Below are 27,063 nucleotides of genomic sequence, written 5' to 3' on the forward strand. Positions count from 1 at the left end.
CAAAATTATTCATTTAACCATAATAAACGTTCTATGTTAGATGTTTGAGAGACATTTTTGTAGAAGTTTAAGAGAAAATTATAGAAAGGACAGAACCAGTCCTTATGAGCTTTTTTGTTTGTTTTGCAAATGTGATTACTGAAAGGAGTTCCAAGTATGAGAAACTCAGACATGGAGTAGGACGGAAATTATCACAAAGAGTTGAATTTAGAGACTCACAATATCTGAAAATGATGAAATAAAATGTTTAAACAATTAAGATTTCAAACTTGCCCCTAATAGATTATATTTATTTTAAATGCTTCCGTAAATCACTTTTTGAAGACGGAGTAGAAAATATAAATTTATACCGGCTAGTAGTTTTGGTCCGATGAAAAGAAAGTAGTTTGATAGAAGCAATTTGAAAGTTGTTTTCTTTCCAAAACAATTCTGAAGTCATAATACTTATTATGTTTTATGTTTTCAAAAGCGAAACTCAAAAGGGCCTAATTTCATACTAACGCAAAGCTAAATTTGGAAGACTGTAAGAAAGTATGGAGATTTCCATTCACAACAAAAAAGGCAATTGAGAATTTTTATTTTTAGTTTAGACTTGTTTACAGATACACAAAAATGCAATATTTTAATCAAACGAATATTTTCTCTACACTCCTGAAAACCAGAGTGAGCCATTTCGAATGGAGAAATTATTTTCTTTAAAATCAGTTGGTTGTAATGTATATCTGATTTTTATCTAGTTTGTATATCTCTCAAGTATGTGGTTATTTAAGTTTATTAATAATTATTATCTAAATTTATTATTGTGAATTTGACAAAATTTCAAAATGATTCATTTACCGTCCACATATAGGTCATCTTGTATCAGATAAGGTAAGCACTTCATTGTATCTCAAAGTAAACTTGATGTCATTACCTGTCTTAGGTTCTGTGGCTAGTAATGTATTATATATGTGTAGGTTTATCTCTTTTACCTTACTTATATAAATGTCATTTTCATTATTTACAAAGGAAAAGGTAGTGTCATGACTATCTGTTTATGTCAATATTCATTACTATTAGAAATACATTACATTTTATTGCACTATAAGACTTAGATAAGCACGCTTCTCTAAAATCAAATACATCAATTTACTTTGAAATGCATCTGAAAGAATTTCAATAGTTTTGTTTACACTAAAATATTTTACATATATATACACATTCAAACAATTTATTCTTTACACATTCCTGAAAGAGATATCATTTAAAGAAATATATTGGGGAATTGGGGTCATGCGGGTTTATATTATGTGCTAATGTGTACCAGGGACAAGTACTGTGCCACACTAGTTTTCATGCAGTGAGAGAGAATTCACACGCACACACACACATAATATTTTCTAATGTGAAAATGTATGTGTCGCTACATTGCACAAAAATGTGAATCTAGTTCTAATTTGAATCGATATAAATCAGTTTGAAAAGATCGTCGTGAACTAATATGTACATGCGAATGTCCTACCAAAACAGATCTCTGCGCCATTCTAGGTTAACCTGATATAACAGGCAGTGCAACCCAAAATGTATATATATATTAAAAATATCAACAGATTGCTATATTTTGACACCTAAAGAAAAAAATGAACACATGCTCCATTTTTCCATATTCTCCACTTTTGGAAAATGAATTGTGTAGTGCAATACTCTAAAATTTCGCAATAATAGCTTCTCAAGCTTTAGATTGAGCTATTAAAAAATCGAAAGTATACTGAAAAAAATAAGAAGAACCCTATTGCATTGTCATGCCTGGCTTTCAGTAAAACAATATACCGCTTACCCACTGTCACCTGTCCACATGATCATATTAAGTGTCGACACGTGAAAAATGGTATTAATTCTGATGTCGAACTATACGAACACAGACAATCACCCACATCAAAATTCAATTGATATCAGAGCGCACTTCATACACCTCTCCTGGAAGAGAGGATTTTAGCATCGTGTTTGAAAATGCATCATATAATGAAATAATGCAAATCATAATATGGCTTCATAAATCACATTTCCTCCACACCTCAAATATAAATTAGACACCCAAATAGAATGAATGTGTGTGCTAACCTAAATATGGTTTTACCTTTCATGGTTATCAAAATGCTGCGATAATACGACAATAAGCATATTCGTGATTTTGAGTCATTCTTCGTGTAAGCCAACAAGAAGATTCACTAATAACCATCATGTTTTAAAGCAAATTGATTTGTCTTTACCTCTGTTTAACTTAAAATGCACATTGTAACATTATACTGTCTTACAGAGATATTATGTATATTTAATTTCGTACAGGTTCGGAGATAAAGTGTGACTTAAATATGCAAATCAACATTTACTAATACTATTTTTAGAATCATGAATTCCAAGTTAAATACTTCATATATGGAAATAAGTTTCGTTTCGATGCACAAGATTGTGTATTTAAATTCCAGAAAAGCTTAAAAGAAAGTTAAAAGAAACCAACAATTTCAGAAGAAACTGAAAGTTCTGAAACATTATCTTATGTTAATGAAAATATTTTCTTTACAATTATTTGCTTCAAATAATAATAAAAAAAACATATTTGCACAAGAAGTACCAGCAAATGTCAAACACCAAAATGCTAACTTCATTTAGGCGTGTGCATTGTTTAAAGTTACTATAAACTAAAACGTTAACAAATACAAGGGAAAACGAGAGAATCACATTTTATACACAACACACATATGAACATGAACAAATATTGGTGATTGAACAAATATTCATGTTAATGACAAAAGTCACAAATGTAACAACAAATCATTTTCAAAATAACTAACTGTAACACATAGGGACAACACTGAAAGTAAAGTGAACAGTAACACATACAATTTTATCTTAAATAGGAACAAAAGTAGGGCAATTGATTCAGCTACTTGTTTAATTCATGTCAACATACTGAAGGAAATATATTTTTAAAAGCAATATTGCACATAAGCATAAAAGTGCGCCACAGGGACCATAAAGATCAAAAAATGTGCATATTAAACACTAAATACTACGCATATACTACATTATTCTACGCAATCCGCGGAAACTCTTCACATTGTTAACGGTTTATTATTATTATTATTATTATTATTATTATTATTATTATTATTATTATTATTATTATTATTATTATTATTATTATTATTATTTGCTCAGGACATAGCAGAAATTGAATAAATGCTGTAGAAGTTAGTTTTACGATTAAGAAGTTTGTTTGTTCCACATTCTATTTTACTATGATTTTTAAGTATTATAGAAAATGAACATTTACCAAAATATCTGGCAGTACTTACTCTTTAAAGAAAATTATGTCATTATAATGTATTCACTAAAGCTTTCCAACATCAAGTAATAATAGTTATGCTACTTCAAATATTTTATAAATAATATAAAATATATTACATTATTATTTTTTGTTCTCCCGGATATTAAAAAAACTATGGTAGAAGAAATATCTACAAAAATTTTAATTACAAATGTTTGTAACTAAGATAAATATAATTCTAGATAATTAATCTATGATGTTTCATAATGTTTATCTCGTAAGATTAACCAAATATTATTAACTGAGAAATTTAAAAAGAGTATGCTTTAAGCACCTCCTCTTTACCTTAAAGTTACTACAATCAAATTTAAATATATATGCAGGAAACGAATATTACGGTTGACTGCGTACTTTGGAAAATTTGAATATTTTTCTGTTCCTTAAATTACATGCTAGTGCTATACATACACTAATACATAACAATACTAGTGTATTATCAATTAATATGCTCTTTTATATTCCAATATGTATGCAAAGACGTTTGATCAGGACGGAGTTATATCAACTAGGGAATTTGAAGAGAAAATCGTAAGACATAAATACCTACTTAGTACGAGTATAATCAGTGCAGATAGAATACAAACTACTAATAAATCAACAATGATATTATTGGCAAATTAAGCTCTTAGGAAGGAAATACATCTTATTAATAATTTAGTAATAGAATTAATAAAAATGAATTAAATATTTTGCGAAGTGCAGAAGCACTGGCATGGTCACAAAAGCAACTAATAAAACTGACTGTAGGATTTTGAATAGAGAAAACTATATTAACGAAACGGAAGACTAAGATGAAGTGTAGGGAGAAAATCAGAAAGAAGAAGAACGATATTATAGATAATGAAAAAGAAGAAAGAAACCTGTGAAGATACTGTTTGAAAATAAATTATATTCTGTATTGCGCTGTAAAAGGGGAGGTAGGAGAATGAGGGCAAGAAGAATTGTAAGATATTGTTAAACTGTATAACTGCAATTCCGAGGCAAAATGGACAACTCAGGACAGCAATACATTGAAACTCCTCAATCTAAAGAAAGTGGTCTGCCAGCCATAACTGAATATCCATAATGATGATGGTTTTAAAACCAAATACTAACATACAAATCGAATTGTATCCAAATATGTACCCTGAAAATAGAAATGTAATAGATTTACTATAAAATGTTGAGAATGTAATGAACAGTAACTCTTCAGAAACTGTCAACTCTTTATGTATGGATGCATTTATTTATTTATTTATTTATTTATTTATTTATTTATTTTGGCATTTACTGATAAAATACTGTAATTATTTTATAAGGTTCATTTTGTAAGGTTCTAGGGTAGTGTATTATAGAAAAAAGTATTTACTATGTTAACAAAAGCCGCCAAATCCATTTTTTTACCGAAATTGAGTTATATATCGCAAGTTATATGATTGATCGAAAGGATTTCCATGGAAACAAAATTTTGTTTAGAAGCTTAATATTTCATACTTAAAAAAACTAGTTCCAATATGGGATTTTGTACGAGTGTATATATATGGAGCTTCACTGCATGTTTTGCCAGATTACTCGAAACTAAGCGAAATGGATGTGGTGGATTTTCATACTAGGCGCCTCATGTATGCAATATTCGTATTATTCTCAATCTATTAGATCAATTATTATTATTATTAAAACGATGGCGTACTATTGATGTGTGATATTTCTAGTGTTATGATACTCGAATTTTCTCTTTTTATTTTTCTTACCAAAACGAAATAGAGGGATTTTGGTATTGCTAGTTTTTGCTAGTTTTCTTTGATCTGTGTCGCACTTCATGTCAAAAAGAAAGCGTTATTTGAAAATGATTATGATGCAATAATTCTTGCAAGTTTTCATGTTGATGTAAATAAACTTATATTATTCTTACTGTTCACGTAGCATTTTCGACAAGAGTGTACTGTCTAATTTCAGTTTTTTTGATTCGCCAAAACAGTAAACTTGAATTCGTTTTTAATAAATTAAAAAATGGAATAATACCAATATATCTAGGTAATATATAATCAATATCAGTCCTTTTTCTAGTGAAAATGAGAAGCTGTAGTCTAATTATAATCATTATTCTTTCTCACACATACACATAAACACACACATACGCACGAAAACTAATATATATATATAGTCCAAAGATGCTCCAATGATACGAACATTTGCAGAAATAATATTGCATGCTTCTATTAATATTTTTTCCGATCATTGTCACTGCTGATGAACAAAAGAAAAAAGGTAGGCTACTCATTACCGAGAAATCACATCCAAAGTCAATAACATTTCAACAAGCAAATACATCAGAACGTAATGTTGTTTTATGTTGAAGTGATGGAAGCAGTTAGAAATTGCATGCATTTATTTCCGAGAAGGTTCGCGTCATGTAGTGGTCCTTTTAACGTCAACGAGAGCATAACAGTTTCAGTACTCGAGTTAAATAGATGTTCCTTGTATACCAATCCTTTCGGTGCTCTCTACTGGCCACTTTAATTGCAATCAATAGCAGCCGGCTGTGAGACATTACGGAAACCATACGCTCTCTAATGTTCACATTCTGTTACGACAAAAAATCTCTGTATTTTGATTTTTTAAATAAAAAGAATCGTTTAATTATGAATACTACATATTATAATGAATCATGTATTATTTTGTTTTTTAATTGTTTTAACATGTGTGAAACGTACTTAATATTCTGGCAGTTAATATACTGTTATCATAACAGAAGTGAACTGAATTCAGCCAGCTAGTAAATAAATATTGAAGGCAAATATTTCTGCTCAACTATGCTCAAACATAAATTACAAGATCAATCTCAATTCGATATTTTCAGCTACTATTAAAATTATAATGTTAGGAGAAATCTTGTTTAACATTATTAAGACTTATTGGAATAAAATTATGCATTGCGTTCCGTAATTGATTGATTTATTTTGTGTTTAACGTCCCTTTCAGCAGCGAGGCTATATGAGACGTGGACCTACAGCTTAACGTGAATTTGGAACCACATGACCTCTCGCCGGGAATCGAACCCAGGTCTCCTTGAGTTCCGTAAACAAAAGAAAATATTACACAATGATATCGTACTTCACATTTCACAAGGATTTGAATGAATTTATGTCACGAAAGAGTGTGGAAACCTACATTACACTTCTTAGTATCAGAGGTAAATTTAAAACATAAAATTGGCAAGTTGAGATCAATATCAAAGATCGGATAAAAAAAAGTCAGGAAAGATATTTGATTTAATAATGTTCTTTCAATACATTTGTATGTTACTTTCCAACAAATGAAGCCTTGATTCTTGTACACGTGTACTTTGTAAATATAATATTACTAATAATGTAGTCAACTCTGCAATAGAACACAACGATGAAATTTGCGAGGAAACGAAGTAACTCGGAAACAACAATTTTCAGAACGTTAGGCGCATTGAATATATAGACGCTAGCTGGTTGGTGGACACATAAAGAGAAACGAAAACGACAAAAGACAGATGAGGGACATCAGAGAGGCGACTTGCTGCCTCTCTCCATGTCAAGTTAACAAATGAATGTACATCTCTTAATGGCCTCAGGCCACTACGAAAGGAGGCAGAAATGGAGGAAAATAAATTGTGAAAATTCACTAAAAGAGAGATGGTGAAAACTCTTGGTCATGAAACAGAGGATGCAAAGTGTTTCTTCTTTAGCATGTTTTATATATAAACATATTCAATATACGTTCACTGTTTTGATGAGTGCAATTAATATGCAAAGTAGTGTATTACGAAACTAAACTTAAGAAAATTAGACAGGTATGGGTTCACTTTCAAAATCAACATTTGAAATTCAACTGAACACATTTTATAGTAATTTTACAATCACAGTCTAATTTGGAATACAAGCAAAACACCATATGCAGAATATGTCAATAAACCATTTTCTGTATTAGGATAAATTGGTTTATTAAGATATTACTAGTGTTATAGATGCAAGTATATTATGCATTACTTTCAATTAGGCAATGGAGAGATAATAGTAGGCTAGATTCTACTACGATCCGGGTGAATAATGAATCCCAGAATATCAATTCCTTTTACTGCAATTTTCTCTATCAACGCTTTTTTTAAACAAAGTAAAATAATTATTGTATTACCCATAAACTATGAAACAACAAACAAACACCTCCAACAAGGCATTTTAAAAAAACTTAAATTTCAACATCAGAAAACTCCAAAAAGTCTGAATGATCTGAGTACAATTCAAATTCACTTTATTTTCAATAGTAGTCTGACAGCGTTGTTACACATTGCCATTCCTACGGTATTCATACTAAATTCTAATTTTACAACTTCTGAAAGTTGGATGAGTCTTGAGGTACTTCTAACTCATTTTGATAAACACACGATAATGTAAAGTTATGGGGAAAAGTCTTCACGATAACAATCAATATATCAAAGATATTTAAGCTATGCTATAAATGTTGAATTAATATCTAATATATAAAGCTGAATGTTTCTTAGCTTTTCTTCTTGTCCGTTATACGAATCGATGTCATTCGTCAGGCATACTTCTAACTTTGTATACTTCTAGATGGCTGTATGGAAGATGTTGTAGACTATTTAGAATCTTTAAAATGGGTACCCTAATAGAGGAGAAATGTGGTTAAAACTGTATGTATATATTATAGCCCAAGCTCCTCATATTATGGAGATGTAATTTGGAATAAAAACTCCCCATAAAAATAAGAGGACAAGTTTTCTGACGTTCGGAGTGGGAAGAGGCAACTTCTATAGTATTTTTTATCAATATACAAATATAATGTCAATGTTGTGTGTCTTTCGTTCTTGCGGAGAAAAATGTGAAACATCTCAAATGAATTTATCAGCATAGCACTTGGAACGAGGCAGATTTTAATCATATCGCTTTTATTAAAATGCTTCTTCTGAAAGGGGGAAAAATCAAATTTTATGCAGAAAACAAATTACCTAAGGAGCCTTGAAGATCAGCTGGCACTCGGTGTATATAAAAGAATTATTAAAAGTTGGCACATGTTTTCAAAAATTCGGCATCTATGGGTAAGGAGGAAGAATTACATAATTTTACTCCACATTCAATCTACATTACTGATATCATCATCCTGGGAAGATGGGTAAATCGTTTCAAATTATTTTTTTAATATAGTTAGCACTTGGTTCGAGCCGAGATTCGATCATGCCACTTTCATTAAAATGCGTATCTTAAGGAAATGAGGGTGTTCGATTTTTCACAAAGAATAATGACTGCACCACTTGAAATGAATTTTTGAGCATACTTAACACCTGGGACAAACTGGGTTTTTATCATTTTATGTCGATTCAAATGCATTCCCTAGTGGTGGAATGGGACTAAAAGACTATCCATAAAACTACGAGACGTATGCCAAAAAATGCCGATATATTTAAAAAGAAACAAGAAAATGATAGGAGGAGAAGAAATTTATTGTGATTGATATACAAGTACATACCTTGCTATTTTCAAGGTAGTCACTATGGAACTCCAGACATTTCTGGTAGCGTGGCACAACCTTCCATATATCATCTGTGTAAAAATCTTCCGCCTGAGAGTGTAGCTAGTCCAGGACAGATGACTTGACCACTTCACTGTAGTTGAAATAATTCGATTTAAGTCACTTTTACAGGTGAAGAAATATGAATCGCTTGAGGCAAGGTCGGGGCTGTGAGGGGAATAATTAAATAGTTCCCATTTAAATCTTTGAGTTGTTTCAACAGTACGAGCAGCTAATTTATGTGCAGGCGGGCGTTGTCATGGATCAGAAAATTTCCAGAGAGTAGCATTCTCCTCAGTCGATTTTGGTTGACACGTCGCAGATTATTCATTGTTTCGCAAATACATATTTGCTGTAATTGTTTTGGTTGCAAGAATTCCACAAGAATCACACCCTGGTCCCAAAACACTATTGCTCTGATTCTGTGAACTGATGGTATTTGTTTATATTTATTCGTTTTAAGAGAACCAGAGCCATGTCATTGCATTGATTATTGCTTTGACGTACGACTCCAGGTTTCGTTCCTCATCACTTTGTGATAAGAGAGGTCATTCTCGTGCTCCTCCCAACACGACAGCAAAAATCACGTGCATCTGTCATTCTTTGATCTTCGGCATCCACCTCGCACACAGTTTATAATCCAGCTTGTCAGTCACAATTAGAAGCACTGTTTTTGCAGACACTTCAGGAAAGTGAATTCAGTTATTGTGAACGGGCGATTCGATCGCACTTTCTCGTTAACATGTTTCATCAGATCGTCCGTTTGCACACCAGGCTTTCTGCTACGCTCATCGTCATGAACATCTGAACACTCTTCCCAAAATTCTCTTCAGCATTACCGATCTTCCATTCATTCATTACTGTCGCTCCGTAAAGGTCACACAATTTCCGATGAATGTCAGCTGTGTTCTGTCCTTCGGCACTCAGAAATTGTATGACAGATCTCACTTCACATTTGGCGGCATTTTGTATTACGGCAACCATTTGACTCTACTGCTACTCGAAGTACGCTACTCCACTTGGATGATACTATCTCTGCTGCAAGTGCAGAATACTATGGCATGATTCTGCGCATGATCAACTTCTTCAGTGTTTCAACTCCGCATAAAAAATGTCGGCCCTTTTATTTGAGATGCGTCTTGTGTTATTCTGTGCACTCCCAGACAATTTAGGTAGTGATATTGTAAACAGAATTATGTGATATAGGTGTTATCTGTAAAAATATGGTGTAGATGCTATGTGTAAAATATGGTATAGTTGTTGTATGTATGTATGTATTTTGTTATAATATAAATTTTAGTTTTTTTTTTATAAATGTGGAAGCCAATGCGTATTTTGATTTGATCTCAAGAAAATTTTTATCTGAAAGAACTATACTTTATTTTGAAGTAAAAAATGAATCAATAATTACGAATACCGTTAAAAGAAGCTATCTAGCATTGTAATTCCTCCATCAAGGACAAAATTGCACTAATAAATATCCGTTCATTTTGAATTTCTAAATAAAATGAATTAGCGGCTTTGAACAAAAGTGAAAGAAAGACAAACCTATTGATCGCACTCGCTAGGATAAACGTGAACAGAAAAGTAGGATCATCTCTTCCAGACATCGTGGGACTGTTGCTCACGTAAGCATCTGGTCTTCGAGGGGAAAAGGATTGTTCTCTAGTGAGTGAAATCCATAAAACTTTTCAGTAGGTATTAAAATTCACGCCAAGTTGAAAAAAAACTTGAGTGTCTAAAGTGTTTTTTGCCATTTATTTGGAAGTTTTGAGAACTTCTATTGATTTAAGAAACTAGGAATTTAGAGTTTCACGTTTCTTCTGACAATAGTTCGAAATATTTTCTATGGCAAAAGACTTATTGAAAATTAAGTTACAATAAACAAATTTGAATGTAACAAGAAAAAATAATAATGTACTATTGATTTTATACATTTAGAATGTAACATGGAAATATATTCCAATGTGATAAGCTACTTTATCGCATTTGTGATTTGTATTACACTAAGATAATGACTGAAAATTATGATAATAATCTTTGAAAATTAAATATATTCATTGTAGGAGAGTTTAGGAAAACTACACGCCAAACTACTAATTCAAAAATGCCACGCCTGAAAGTCATATCTGGAAGCATAAGATACTTTTCTTCCCCGAATTCATGTTATATTGCTAAGTGGTTGGTTGGTTAGTAGACTTTAGTATACTTGCCACGTTCAAATCGTCTCCAAACAGCTTTCTTTATACTCAAGCAGAAAATTTACTTTAAACGCATTCATAAATAACACTCCAAACAAGTCAAGTGTGGTGTTGGTCTGACGCGTTGTTGTCATCTCTAAATTTATATTAAAAATGGATACGTTTCGCAAATGTGTACCAATAATAATAACATTAGTATCACTAACATAAAAAATATTGAAATAGCTCTTTTAAAGTAATTCAACATACTAAATATGGACTTATAAATCTCCAACAACTTTTTGACTAAGTCTGTACATTGCTTTTTACACAAGAGGATAAAAAAGAAATTCAACATTCCCTTCTTTTCCACATGGTCAACTGGAAGATAACCCTGAATTAGAAGGATGTGTCGAAATATCCCTCTCACGTAGCGAAGAAACAAAAGGGTTACTTCAATGGTATTCTGCTTCCTTTGAAGCCACCCGAGGATGATTTGGCCGCGTCAACCTTATTTAATGATTGGTTTAGAAACGACTCTAATGGCATGGTTTGTTGAAGTTTAGCGTTCCTTTCCAACAGCGAGGCTATATGAGAAGTGAGCCTACAGTTTATGGTAGAATCCAAACCCGTGGGAATCAAACCTTCGTTGTCACTCGACAAGCAGACAGGGTATATTGTTAATAAAAAATATTGCAGATCCACCTCGCCTCTTTCTTCCAGTTTTGAACAGTTTAATATTGCTGTAAATGTGAAGTTATAGTACAAGTTTTCTAGCTTAGTGAATAAAGCTAATAAGACTGTTCTACTATAGACACGTGTATAATTTACTGACAGTTTAAAACGGAATTTGGACACCGTTAGGGAGGCGCACGAGACAAGATTTGTGGCTGTCTCGTCTCGAAAATGTGTTGTAAAAGTGATGTCTCGACTCGAAAAACGTATATATCTCTATTGGAACAGCCGTGTCTCGACTCGAATTTTGTCAGGAAAATTCTGTATCGACTCGTCTCGTGCGCATCCCTAGACACCTTAATGCGCTCAATAGTCTTCCGCCGATAATCGAACTCAGAACCACTTTCATTATTGATGCGAGAGCTAGCAACTAGACCAGCGAGAACTTATGCACTGACAGAACTTCTCTGATACAAGTAAGGAAACTGCTTTAGTAGTTAATGGTTGATCTGAGAGCGACACTAATGTTGTTATTTGTTGAAGTTTAGTATCCTTTTTCAGCACTCAGGCTACATAAGACGTGACCTTGTAGTTAAATGTGTAATCGGAGTCACCGTAATGCGTTCAATGCTCTCCTATCGGGAATCGAATCCGGTACTATATGCTAGCCACTTAACCAATGGGATGGTTCTAATGGCATTTGCTTTCCAATACTAATATTTAGCATAATATTGTTTTTCTTTACTTAGTTCACTAATTAGATCTGTTTCCTAAATGAACTAGTATAATTTGAACTAATTAAAATAATTCAATTTAATAAATTTCTAAATAATTAAAGTATTCCTTTTGGTTATAGTAAACAATATTAGGTCAATAAATTGCATATTATTGAAAAATGTATATCTCAATTTGTATTGATCAAAACACCTTACCCAACGAAACATAATCGTACACCATAAACTAATTATTTATTTCCATTTCTTATCAGATTATTTACTCCCATGCTGCATACAATAATAGCAAATTGCCTGCTAAATTGGTCAAGGAAAATTAATGAGTCTCCTGTTTAACATGTTCAGTAATTGGTCATATGAGACAGGAGGAAAATCCCTGAAAATAGAATTATGATTATTATTACGAACCCACCTATCAACTACGTATCTTCTTGACTTATCAACCAGATATATTTGTCATATCACTTCATTGTTCGAACTAATCACTCATATATTTGTAACAAACATTGTTATTATGTGTCAGAATATAGCGTAATCACCAATGATGGTAACAGATAAAAAGACATAAAGATATATTCATATGCATGTGCAAAAGTTCTATGGTACAACACCAGATGATTGTGCCACTTATACCTATACTTGCATAGCAATTATGAAGTTAGTAATATTTCACGTCTCACAATATAGAAATAATCTATAAGCCAAATAATACAATATTTCTGCTGCGTAACTGATAAGCCTGCCATCTTGGTGGATGTAATTTTGAATTTTATTACGGTTACAAACTTTTCTTTTACATTTTTTTAAATCGTTGAAATTTTAGTTCGAAAAATCACTAGATGGGTTTAGAATTCAAAAATCGAATATCAAATAGCCACTTAAATATTTCAGCAGCAAAATTTGCAGACATAAGAGAAGAGTTAGTACTTGCTAACAAGTAAGAACTCTTAAACATTATCTATTTAATCAAATATATTTTAAACATTAATGCGCCTACTTTCAATCTAATCTTTCTAATCTAATGCAATCTAATCAATCTGTCAATCCAATCTACTCCTTCATGGCTACATATTGAATAGATAGATAGAAAAATAAAGATGATGAAAGTCGAACTAATTCAACTTCCCAATTGCCTAAGAAGTAGAAAAATAAATTTAATCACTTCGCGCAAACTGTGATAAGCTTAACAGATTACTATCATCCAACAAATACTTTCGAGCAGACAACAATGTTTAGAAAAATACGACCTTCCCTGATACCCTCTAGTTACACCTATGCCAATAAGAACACGGCTTTATGTGCAGAGTTCTCACTCATCGTGCTAAACCCTTCAATTTCTACATTCATAGTGTTAATCTTTAAAATAAATGCATCTATCTACGGACAATCTCATTTTTCAACGTAATAATTTGATCTGTCTTACCTAGTATCTAGCTTCAATTTAATAAAAATAAAATTGTTTATATATATATATATATATATATATATATATATATATATATATATATATATATATATATATATATATATATACAGAGAAAAGCGTACCTTATATAAAAACAATAATATAAATATGATTAGCTGTGTGTTTTATGAATGGACAGAATGGACATTAAAATCACTACCGGATTATTATTGGTATTTTTGCATCATTTTTATATATGTGTGTGTGTGTGTTTGTGTGTAAAATCAGTAAAAGTGTAATTTACGAATATTTTGAATGAAAATATATCATATACAACTACTAGAATTACAAATATAGAAAATAATTATCTTTACTAGTGCATAATATTTTATATATAATTGAAGTCCTTCATTTGATTAACAATTGAAAATTACCTTAGATGTATTTGACAGAGTCAATCATAAAGTATTACTACATAAGATAAACAACTGTAATTTTTTTCTACCTTGATCAAGTTCATCTCATCATATTAAAGCAATCGTGAACAAAACATTATCTACAAAGAGTTTAAATCAACTGACTATACTGCGTACTCTGGAATTTTACAGGGCTCCAACTTAGGTCCGTTATTGTTCCTTTTATTCATTTACGTCCTCCCTGATCACATATCATTAAGTGACAACTTGCTCTTTGCGGATAACCTCAAAGTATAAGCCAGGATAGAGACCATCCATGACAGTCTCAACTTACAACATGACTTAGAAAATATTACTAACTGGTGTTCCCTTAATAAACTTTGGGTAAACATAAATAAATGTAATATTCCATCGTTTACTAAAAACAAAAACCAAGTACAGTTTAATTATTCACTTAATCAGATCGTATTAAACTAATTAAATTCAGTGAAAGATCTTGGGGTTACGTTTGATACGAAACTAACATTTAATGATCATGTAGTGAACATAGTTAACGAATCTCTTAAAATGTTACGATTCATAATTAGAACTTGAAAGTAGTTTAACAATATTACCACACTAATAAAAATGTATTACTCTTATGCCCGATCAAAACTGGAATATGCTGCTGTTATTTGGAATTCATTGCAACAACAATACCGAAACCAACTGGAAAAAGTCCAATCCAGATTTATCAAACACTTAGTATACAAGAATACTGGAATCCATCCATCTTACGAAAACTATCTTACATTAATAGATAACTTCTGTATCCCTACACTAGAACAAAGGCAAAATGTGATAGATTTGATTTTCCTCCGTAAAATAGCACAAAATGAGTTTAATTGTACAAATCTGAAATCCAAACTAAATGTTTAGATATATCCCGAGTTAACAATATTCCTTACGAATGCTAAATTAAATTAAAAGGAAGAAACAGAGCTCCTTCGTGGCTATATGGTTAGCGTATGTGTCTTTGGCTCGGGAGAACCAGGTTTGATTCCCTTGCCGGGGGAAGCTCATGTGGTTCAGATCTCACGTTAATCTATAGGTTCGCGTCTCATTAAAGGAACATTAAATTATAGCTCAATCAATCAATAGCTTTACAATTTTATATATATATATATATATATATATATATATATATATATATATATATATATATATATATATATATATATATGTGTGTGTGTGTGTGTGTGTGTGTGTGTGTTACCCAGTCAGAAATTTGAATGTTTTAGGACTAGAAATTAGATTTCTGAGCTCGGCCGGGAATCAGAGAAACAGGAAGGATGGGCAAGGAAGGAAGCGGTCTGGGATTGTTATGTTAGGTACCAACCCGGCATTTACCTGGTGTGTGCCAGGAAAACCTCACTCAGGATGGCTGTGCTGAAAAAACCTTTTACACACTTTTGGACCGAGTGTCCCCACCGGGAATCGAATCCCAGATCGCTCGCACCACAGACAAAAGCATTAGCGACTACTTTATGAGATGCCACAACCATGTACATATATACTTAGTTGTTTTGTATATATATATATATATATATATATATATATATATATATATATATATATATATATATATATATATGTGTGTGTGTGTGTGTGTGTGTGTGTGTGATTGGAGTAATAGTCTCTCGACGCAAGCTTTTCCACAGTTCAGATGATTGGAATTAAACACCCGCGTGTTCTATCCATTAGCGAATAGTGCTGCTAGCTGTTAGCACGCTAGAAATAACGATTACGAATCATTACTCCGACGATAACATGAAAATTGAGCAATTCACACAGAGAAATCTCGACTAAAATATCATACTTGCCTGTATGCTCATTGAAAAGATTATACTATCGTTTTAAATAATTTCAACAATTTTCTGTGTCGAAGATGAGAAATTATTCTCGGTCTTCTTCCTATATATATTCTCTCCTTTTTTAAAAATGAAAATTACTTGCAAGTAGTATGTGCGTAAAGGAGCGTGTGGTGTCGTCGTTAGAAAAATAAGAACAACAATGTATACAATCTGCTAGTTTACAATGTGTTTTGCTATACATGCAGTACGTAAACACAAACACAAACACACACACACACACACACACACACACACATATATATATATATATATATATATATATATATATATATATATATATATATATATATATATATATATATATTTATATTTAAAAAATATAACTGTCAATTATTATTGCACAGAGGAAAAAAATGTATGTGACATACGTAAAAATGTAGGTTACATGGGTGAAGTGCTGTAGTTTTTGGAATTAACGCACGACGTCCTGCAGCAAACGTATACGTATGTTTTATAATACTTTCCGTATAAGTGTTCCATTTACACATACTTTCCGTGTGAAAGAAAGAACTGTATATAGGCGGTGAGCATCTCACATACAGATGGATGTATATAATATGTAGTTGACCTATATAATATACATATACGTACGTAATATACGGAAGACTGCAAGATGTCAGACATCCTCCAGCAGCATAATGTAACATCTAAGCGGGAAAATGGCAGTATGTGTGAAGCATGTTGATAACGTATGATCCGTACAGTTTTCGCAGTAAACATATGGATTCCGTATATCTGTACAATATAGCACTGTAGCGATAACGGATTTTTCTCAGTGTTGAAACGAACGACAAACTTTTAGCGCAGCATAAGTTCTTTTTTTTATTTCGAAAGCTACTCATCAGAATTTATCCTCAAACATGTCGCTTCGTTCATTTTGATGTGATCTATCAATTGTTATATGTCGTAGATTTGGAAAATATTTTCGTTAAATAGAAATTAAAAGAAAAAAGAGTTAATGCACAAGAAGTACTTTCAAATAAACAAGGGGCACTTTCAGCATCCATATGATACTTAAAAAAGCCAAATGAAATCTTTAAGTTTTACGTCCCACGGCTATGTCGGCTAGTCTAAAGGAGACGGTGATGATGAGAAATGAATGAAATGATGGAATGAAGAAACCGGGAGGAAACTGAAGAACCCCGAGAAAACCCACGCACACGGTGTTTGTCCAGCATAAAGCTCACTTGGCGCGAGATGGAATTCATGATACTTAAGCATGTAACGAAATATTCATTCTAATTATAGTAATAGTATAGTTGATTCAGTCTTGATCTACTGTTTGTAGTTCATCCTGTAGTTCATTCAATTAGAGAAAACAGATTTCCGTTTTTAATGTTCTTAGAGTTTGGCAAAGAAGAAGAAGAAGAGGAAGAAGAAGAAGCGAACGTAAAACGTAACTTGTCAACTAACCTGCTTTCTACAATTAGTGAAAAAAAAACATGTTCAAAAATCTGCTTCTGAACAATTTCAATGAACAAATAATGCGATGCTCTATTATATATAGTAGCTTAAAGAACGCAAAGACCCTTCCCGGGACTGATATTTTCTCTAATCATAATCTTGTGCTGGCCGAAGTAGATATTCAACTGAAAAATGTAGACAGAAGAAAAGTAGGTAACAAAGTGTTGAATACTGAAAAGTTGAAAAACGAGGAAATAAGAAAACTTTTCGTTGAAAAATTCGAAGAAAAAATATTTAAACCAGAAAAGAATAGGCGCAGATAGTAACGCACAGTGGGAATGCATTAAACTTTGCTTACAGCAGGCTGCAGAAGAAGCAGTAGGTTACCGCGAACACAAAGCGGTTAAGAAACCATGGATTACAGAGCAGATGTTGCAGAAAATGAGGGAAAGGAAGACGTGGAAACAGGTTGATACAGAAGAGGGCAGAAAGGTGTACAGAAAGTTGAATAATGAGTTACGGAGAGAAACAGACAGAGCGAGGGAAGAGTTTTACAAAAGACAATGCGAGGAAATAGAAGAATTAGAAAGAGTTGGGAAATATGAGGAAATGTATAAGGAGGTGAAATCTATGGAATTTCGGAGGAAACAAGGAGTGTTACTATGGCAGTAGAAAACAAAAATGGGAAGGTAGTCAACGACAGAAATGAGGTCATAGAAAGATGGAAAGAATACGTGGAAGACTTATATGAGAGTAGGGAGAGACCGTGTAGCCTAAATGTTGAAGTAGAAAATGAAATAGGCGAGGATGTTAAAGGATTTAGTATTCTTCAGGATGAGTTTGAAAAGGCTATATCCGAGATTAGCAATGGAAAGGCAACCGGGATAGATAATATACCAATAGAATTCATTAAAAATATGAGACAAGGGAAAGAAAGAATTGTTCCGACTATGCAATGAAATACATCAGACATGGGAGTGGCCAAAAGACTTCCTGAAGACGATCATGATACCGATGGCTAAGAAGTCGAACCCAAAGAGATGTGAGGAATATAGAACTATTAGTCTCATATCTCATGCAGCTAAAATTTTGCTCCGAATACTGAACAGAACGTTATATGGAAGAACAAATGAAGAAGTTGAGGAGGAGCAGTTCGGGTTCAGAAGAGGTAAGGGCATAAGAGATGCTATTGGATTATTAAGGGCGATCGGTGAAAGATTTATAGAAAAAGGGAAAGAGTTATATGTTATATTTATCGATCTAGAAAAGGCTCTTGACCGCGTGAATTGGGAATTGTTGTTGGGAGTTCTAAAGAGGATAGGGTTGGAATGGAAAGATCGAAGACTCATAAGAAACTTATACATGAACCAACAAGTAAGTGTTAGGATAGGGGAAGAACTGACGGAAGAGAGTGCAATCGGAAGGGGAGTTCGACAAGGATGCTGCCTCTCGCCAACACTATTTAATGTCTATCTAGAAAAGATAGTGAAAAAAAGTTTATATAATGATGGCATTTCGGTAGGAGGTAGAATGATTAGATGCATAAGATTTGCAGACGATATGGCGCTTGTTGCAGAATCTGAAAATGAAATCAATAAAATGTTAGAAAACGTAAGGATGGGCTTTGAAGAATATGGGATGAAAATAAATGTTAGAAAGACAAAAACCATGGTGATTGGAACGAAGGGGTCTGTGTCAAATATAAAAGTGGGATAGGAGCAAATAGAGCAAGAGAATAGTTTTCGATATCTGGGTAGTATTCTTAGTAATGACATGAAGTGCGAACGTGAAATAAAAGCAAGGATAGGATTGGCGAAAGAAGCCTTTAGGAGGAAGAAAGGTCTGTTTTGTGGGACCTTGAATAAGGAGTTCAGAAAAAGACTCATAAAATGCTTCGTGTGGAGTGTTTACTGTATGGGGCGGAAACGTGGACATTACGTAAAATTGATGAAAAACGACTGGAAGCATTCGAAATGTGGGTGTGGAGAAGGATGGAAAGAATTAGTTGGGTCGAGCGGGAAACGAATGAGTGGGTCTTAGAAATGGTGGGGGAGAAAAGAACGCTTGTTAAGAAGAAGAAGAGAAACTGGTTGGGACATTGCCTAAGAAGAAATTGTATCATGAGGGACGTCATAGAGGGTATGGTGGCGGGAAAGAGGAGCAGAGGGCGAAGGAGACTACAATTAATGGATGATATTAAAACAGAAAGATCATACGTGAAGACGAAGAGGTTAGCGGAGGACCGTGGAGCATGGAAGTTTCTGAGCTGCTGCAAGTGACCTGCCAGTAAGGGCAGAATACCTATGATGATGATGTATTATATATAGGATTTATTTTTATGTTTGCTATTTTTCTAAAACAGTTTTGCCAAGTTAGAGGAACATCTATCTTTTAATGTTAACTAAGATGGTTTATTTTATCACTTGTACAGTTCTTCTACTCATAAATTCAATGCGTTTTAGGGGGCCGCGGTGGCTCAGTGGTAGAGCGTTCACCTCTGGTGCTTGGGGTCTCGGGTTCGATCCCAGCCCCCGCCAAGTGAACTTTGTGGTGGACAAACATCGTGTGCGTGGGTTTTCTCGGGGTTCTCCCGTTTCCTCCCACTTTCTTCATTCCACCAGTTTATTCATTACTCATCATCACCGTCTCCTTTAGCCTCACCGGCATAACCGTGGGACGTAAAACTCAAAGATTTCATTTCATTTTCAATGCGTTTTAGGGTGCATGATGGCTCACTGGTAGAGCGCTCAATTCTAACGCAGGAAGTCCCTGAATCGATTCTTGACCCCGAAAGTTTGTGCTTGACAACATTGTGTCCGTACGTAAACTCAAAATTTCTAAGGAATTACGTTTCATGGCCCGCACATAGTGAGAAAGTGATTTCTTGATGTATTTCTTCCTTCCTTCCGTCTGTTCGTGCTGATGTAAATGTGTTGCCTAGAGATCATAATATTCAACGTAAAGTGAGATTTGAATTGTCTTCCTATCAACAAAATTAAGGGAAGTTTACTAAAGGCTGAAAATAGAAAATTGCTATTTTCTCGAAAACGGCTCTTAACAATTTTGATTTAATTTCATGCATTAATATTTCATTAGCAACCCAATATTGTGGTATAGGTCGTTGCTCTGGGAAAATTCTAGAAGAAAAAGTTTAGTCTTAGGGGTGAGTTACTTCAAACCTGTCCCCTTAATATATATATATATATATATATATATATATATATATATATATATATATATATATATATATATATATATATATATATATATATAGTATGGTATAACTCATTTCTCTCCTGAAAGGCTTTACAAGGCGTAGTTTACCCTTAGGGTAAGTTCTTTCATAGGAACATGCAATTTTGTTCATAAGACATAAATAAATATTTCGTTAGCGTAGGGTTGGATAGTGTAGGCACGTTTTGCGGTGGCAAGTAATTTTGTAGTACAGAAGAAGATGAAGTTTTGGAAGATGAAGTAAATATGATGATCTGTTTATTGGGAAACCGTGCATCGGTAGTTAAGATAATGTTTATATGATTGACTTGGTTCAAGCGAAGAAAATTCTAGGAAAGACAACAATTAAATACATGGTGGCCCAAATGTAGGTATGCAGTACCGCACGGTGGTACGAAATGCTAAAAACGTGGCCAAAATCCAAAATCTATTTCAAAGTGCACAAAAATGGGTATCCTGTGGTTTCTGACCTCACTGATCACGAACTTGATATTAAAATTGAAAACTTCAAAATGGTGTATCAAATTTTGAAAAAAAAGTAGAACAAATTAATTTTTTAAAAAAATGTATACTGGGTTTTTTACATCACTGAATGCAAATTTGATATCAAAATTGAAAAATTGAATATGGTGGATCGAATATGGCAAATCAAATTAATACATGGGTACAATTTGGTACCATTTGCCAGAGTCCTGTTTCTCAACGTTTCATACTTTCTTCTTGATATTTCCATATCAAGAAAAAGAGCTTCGTCATTGGTATACAGTCCGTATGTGACGACATTGATGTCACAGCTTTCATATATTTCTCTGCTCTCGATGGACTTGAAGATAAAATGTCTTTCTGAAGACAACTGAAGACACTGAAGACAACTTTCGAAGCGCTCAATTTTCCGAAAGAACGAAGACTCATTTGCGTAACGTATGCCAATATATTAACGTCATTATTATTGCTAATTTCTTCAGTTCTTCGTCGCTTTGAACAATTGATTAGAGATAAAAATTCCGAGGAAGGTGCTCGAAATTTTTGTTTCGTTGATGTCTTCACAGTATTACCAGGTACACGAAACGATAACATAACACTTAGCTATTCATTATTCTTTTTTGTTTAAAAAAAATCGGTCATCCTTTCTATTGCCTGTTGATATTTGTTCCTCATCTTATAAAATAAACATCCGATGTTTGTCTTCATATCTCACATACTTTAATACAACGACCACTCCTCGAAGATTTTCCAAATCTTCAATTATGATTTGTAGATCGCTTTTCAAATGGGCTTTCATCAAAACAAATCTCTCTTTTATTGATAATTGAATATTATCATCTTTGAACCTGGAATTAATGTAATTAATATTATCAAATAATCATTTCTTCTATTACTAAATTATTTAATTTTATTTAATTCAATTTATTGAATATATGTCATGTGAAGTATAAAATAATAGAAACTAAAATATGTATGCACCGACTATCCTTTTCTGTTATAATAAAGTATTTTCTCTCTTTTTTTATTTGTTGTCCTTCACTATTTTATTTGTATGTACCTTATAAACATCATTTTCACTTATTTTATAATAATTTTAGCCTTTTTTTTAGTTTTTGTTTAACATTAACAAAGTACTTAAATATTCATTAACTGCAACTTTTTATTCAATAGTAACGTACAAAGAAGGCACATCTAAGCGCAGCTGTTTTTATCACATTCTTGTAGTAAATTGATCATAGATTATGAGTCAATACAAAATTTAGCGGAATGGAGCGTCATATATAACTTTTGAGTTCAGTTTTTAATCCATTCTGTAATAATTTCAACAATTTGTTGATATAAACATTAATGAAGATAAATGTTTATTAAATCATGTATTATGAATAATCTATAACGTTAAAATACTTTATATACCTCCTACATTTTGATCTCAATAGATCGGAAAAGTATACAATGAAATATTTCATATGAAACTCGAGCTATATTTCTTGCTCGCATCAGTTGTTACGAGACGCACTAAAGTAGTTTCACTTTCACTTCCAATACTAGATCTGGTATTAAAAACGGAGGACCGTTTCCATGGGTGAAATTTAGAAGACTGTAGCCAACCTGATACTTAAAAATAACCAAATAGGAACTTTCGCATTTTCATTTTTGCAACGTTTTAGGCATTTCGTACCACTGTGTAACGTACTGAACAGCTCATTGCATTTTATATAATTTCTTATTGTTATCCATCAAATAGACTTAGTTTCTTTATTATTTGTTTTTAATGTCTTTTTACTTACGGTATACCTTAAGCCCGGAACAGCCGAAGCAAATAAATCCATAAACTAGGATGCTATACTTGATCAATACAGGGGTCTATACCTACTTTTGGGCCACCCTGTATTGCAACATGAAATAATGTTATGAAGATATGATTCATGAAAGGTATTAAGGAATAAATGTGTCATGCAAAATTAATCAACGGTGTTGCAATTGGAAGCCATTCTAATCGTTTTAAAATATACAGTACCATTTAGTTAATAAGATTTTCTTCTGTGAACCTTACAATATGGCATAATTCATTTCTCTTGAAAATATTCACAAGAGAGGGTTTACTCTTGAGAGTGAGATTTTCCCGGTCCATTTTATCAAAATATAATCAGATGATTATGTTCATATTTTGTAAATAAATATTTCATTATTAACCTTACAATTTGACATAAATCGTTTACTCTGAAAACATACACTAGATATATCTTATTCTTGGGGATGAATTTGTTATCGGGTGATATTCTCAAAATCAACTTAGGCAACTTTGTCCACATTTGATAAATAAATATTTTATTAATAACCCAATATTGTGGCATAACCCATTTTTCCTGAAGATCCACACAAGGGGTAGTCTATTCTTAGAGTGAGTTTTCTTCGAACAGTTCTCTCTAATTCAACTTAGGTAATTGCATTCATATTTCGCAAATAAATATTTCAATACTAACCTGATAGTGTGTTATTATCATTTATCCTGTAAATCATAAGGGATATTTCACTCTTGAGGGTGAGTTTTTTTTCAAGTGATTTTTCTCAAAAACGTCTCAGTCAGTTATGCTCACATATCTTCAATGTTCAATTAATAGCCTCGTGAAACACAATATGTCATTTATCACGAATCAGTCAAGAAGGAATAGGGTTCTTTTCCAGACATTTTTAAAATGACTCAGACAATTTGCTTCATATTTTATAAATATTTGATTATTAACCCATAATGTTGCGTAAATTACGTCTTATGAAAATATCCACAGGTAGTTTACTTTTAGAGATGACATTTCTTCGTTCAAAATTTCCTGCGAAAACGCCTATAGTTTTGTTCGTATTTCATTAATAAATGTTTCAGTTGAAATTTAAGCATAACGTAATTTAGTTTAAGAAATTGGAGTGAGGAAGTTTAGTTCAGTAGCCTGTACCTTTTTATTACATAAGAATTGCAATATAAAAATGTGAGACATGCGTATAAACACAGCACGTATGAGGTCCTTCAAACAGACTTTCATGGCCAGGTGTCACTGCTGAGCGCTTTAAAAAAAAGTGGGGTGAAAAATTCAATTAAATTCTTTCGCATGCAAAATGCGGGGGAAAAATCGAGTCTTGAAAAGACCACTTAATGTTTTCGGCTTGTTTTGCTGTGGCACTGGAGAACGTGATATCGTGCTGGATATCGGCCAAATGCTGAAAGCAATTACATCACTTCTTCCGCAATAAAATTTTGGATGTGAGACTAATGAAAGATCAGATGAAAAAGAAAAGGTCTTGCTGTAATGAACTAGTAGGTAGTATATAAATTTTCAATATTATGCACTTCGAAAACATTCATACAGTGACGAGAAAATTAAGTGTTGACAACTCAAGAAAGTATTCGCTTACATAAATATAAGGAAGTTACTCGTCTCTGTACGAAGCATCTCGTTGTACTTAAATTTAAAAAACAAGAAAGGAAATAGATAATTGATTGGGGTGGTCACGACATCAAGAAATAAGCTGATTGTTGAAAGACCTGTCTCCATAAAAGGTTACCTGGAGAAACCAAGGAGAAAGGGCAGCCGATGCAGAGTGCTGTTAAAATTATTTGAATATTCGTTATTAGAAGAAGTGAGTTTTGGTTCACAAAGTGAAATTACCATAGGCTTCTAAACTATGTGATTTCAAAAATTAAACTTGAGGTAGTACATATATAATTACTGGTTGCAATAGAGCAATAAGATCAAAGATAGAACCTGTTCCACGGACGCTGAATCCATATCAAAAAGCAATTACTCGCTATCCCTTACTCCGAAAATCGTTAATTTCTACTACTTCCGGTTTGACTATAGGTTAAGAAACGCTGGACCGATTGCAGAAAACACTTTCTCGTTATCTCTTACAGTTTGCTCACTTTTGAGATCATAAGTACTAGTAATTTTTAACAACATCCGATTTTAGTAGAGTGTTGTAAGTTGTGATAACATATATGTTTGAGACACTGTATCAGTTGCAGAAAACCATTTGTCGCCATTTATTACCTTTCCTGTACTATAGCGGTAAATGTTGAAATTTGAAATGCCTAATTTGAAATACTTTCGGTTTGCGTAGAAGATTAACGGACAGGATGCGACCTGTCTTTGGCACGCTGACTTGATTGAAGGAAACCTCATCTCGATATTTCTAACCGTTTTTCCTCTATCTAAATCAGCGTGGGTTTCCTCGAGTACTGCCGTTTCCTCCCACATTCTCATTCCAGCAATTCTTCCATCATTATTTACTTGCTTTATCATCGCCTCCCTTAGCCTCAGGGCCATAATCCTGGGATGCTAAACTAAAAAATTTCATTTTCATTTCATTTCTATCTAAATCAATATTGAAACCGGAAGTAATAGTAAAATTAAACCACTTCCCGTTTTGATAGAGTGTTGAGAATAGTCATAGTACGTTGGAAGTGATTGAGTTTAGCCATTTACGGTTTCTACATTTATCGTAATGGAACAAAAATGGGAGTAGATAACAACAAAATGTTTCCTACAACTAGTTCAGGGTCTCATGAGAACATATAATCACAACGCACAACACTACCAAAACCGGAATTTTTTGAAATTTACTAATATGTCTGGTTTTTCAATACTGATTTATATACAGCAAAAGAGTAAGAGATATCGGGAAGTAGATTTTGCAATCGATGCAATGACCCAAGAATAGGTTATATCTCCTCCCTTATCTCTCTATTAAAACCGAAAATGGTACCAGTTGATTTTTGGTTTCAACCTTTATCGGTATAGAGCAATAACAGCAAGTAATAGTGAGTAAGAATAATGGCTTCATATAAGTTCAGAGTTCGGGGAACAAGTTCTATCTTTGGCCTTATTCCTCTATTGCAACCAGCAGTTATATATGTACTATTTCAAGTTCGAGTATTGAATCCGTAGTTTCACATTGTGTAACGAAAGTCACTTGTTCACTATTCGAATAACTGCTCGAACAATTGTTGGAATAACAATATTCAAAGAATTCATAATTCAAATATTCGAATAAAGAACAACTCGAAATATAAGAATCCTGGCTGGAGCTCATGTGGTTCGGATTCCACGTTAATCAGTAGGTCCCTTCTCACATAGCCTAGCTGCTTAAAGGGACGTTCAACTCAAAATCAACTGAACTCAACTCGCATCTTAAGGACACTTGCACTTGACTACATCACCACCAGTATGTGCCGAAATCGAGAAACTGTGAAGTCTTTGATCCCGCATCGCCGAATCTATCTAAACTTATCTCAGTTGGGAGGATACCTCTTATTTCTTGTATTCGTTTTGGGGAGGTAGAAGAAAGTACCTGAACACGTGTAAAAATATTTTGTCCCAAATATGTTGCTGGAAGCCGAGACGAAAATTACGTTTTCCAAATGTTTGAATGAAGAAACTAATGAACAATTCTGAATACTATTATTATTACTACTACAATTAATAATAATGTCAACAGTTGTCCTTCCTGTTGGACTAGTGACTAGGGCTCACGCCTTTGGAACGGGGTCCCGAATTCGGTTTCCGATGTGAGATTCGTGAAATTTGAACGCAATACAATAGTTCAAGACTCCACTTTAAATTGTAAATCCACGTTTCATGTAGTCTCGCTGCTGGAAGAGATGCTATAAATTCTATTATACCAATAACGTTAATAGACTTCCTACTAATAAATAACAAATAGTC

General features: G+C 33.0%; 1 protein-coding gene across 22 annotated transcripts in view; it reads right to left on the reverse strand.

The window, feature by feature from the left end:
* Ca-alpha1D (Ca[2+]-channel protein alpha[[1]] subunit D) overlaps nt 1-27,063 on the reverse strand; it is an 836,510-nt gene that overhangs the window by 783,887 nt on the left and 25,560 nt on the right. The window contains exon 1 of one of the 22 annotated variants that reach the window (XM_081762813.1): nt 1,817-1,953. The exons of the other annotated variants lie outside the window; for them this stretch is intronic. The gene's annotated coding sequence lies outside the window, so the exon portion shown is untranslated. Of the gene's footprint in view, nt 1-1,816; nt 1,954-27,063 lie in introns of those variants that run through there. 22 annotated transcript variants of the gene reach the window in all.

Source organism: Thermobia domestica, chromosome 6 (genome assembly GCF_964235325.1).
Source record: "Thermobia domestica chromosome 6, izTheDome1.hap1.1, whole genome shotgun sequence".
NCBI classification, from domain to species: Eukaryota; Metazoa; Arthropoda; class Insecta; order Zygentoma; family Lepismatidae; genus Thermobia; species Thermobia domestica.